Source organism: Penaeus monodon, chromosome 15 (assembly GCF_015228065.2).
Source record: "Penaeus monodon isolate SGIC_2016 chromosome 15, NSTDA_Pmon_1, whole genome shotgun sequence".
NCBI classification, from domain to species: domain Eukaryota; kingdom Metazoa; phylum Arthropoda; class Malacostraca; order Decapoda; family Penaeidae; genus Penaeus; species Penaeus monodon.
In genome coordinates, this window is record NC_051400.1 from 47,881,972 (window position 1) to 47,882,227 (window position 256).

General features: G+C 26.6%; 1 protein-coding gene across 1 annotated transcript in view; it reads right to left on the minus strand.

The window, feature by feature from the left end:
• The window catches only part of LOC119582078 (potassium voltage-gated channel protein Shaker-like), a gene marked incomplete at its 5' end in the record, with an annotated part of 55,543 nt that overhangs the window by 9,306 nt on the left and 45,981 nt on the right, over positions 1-256 (minus strand).

A 256-nucleotide genomic window follows, 5' to 3' on the forward strand; every position in this document is an offset into this window, starting at 1 on the left:
AAACCTAGTATTTTATTACTTTTAATAATTCTAATTCACAAGTAAATAATTTTTATATCAAAATCTTAAATCAGGGATAAAAAAACCTGATGATCTTTTTCATAATGAAGTTACATCGAGTCTATTTACAAAGAAAACAATCAAAAATGATATAAAAACATATGCCAATAAAAATATACTTTCTCTCGCTAAGTCTCGCCTCAAGATTTAAGTTAGGTAATAACTTTAGCCAAGTCCTTCTACCCTTGACTTAGCT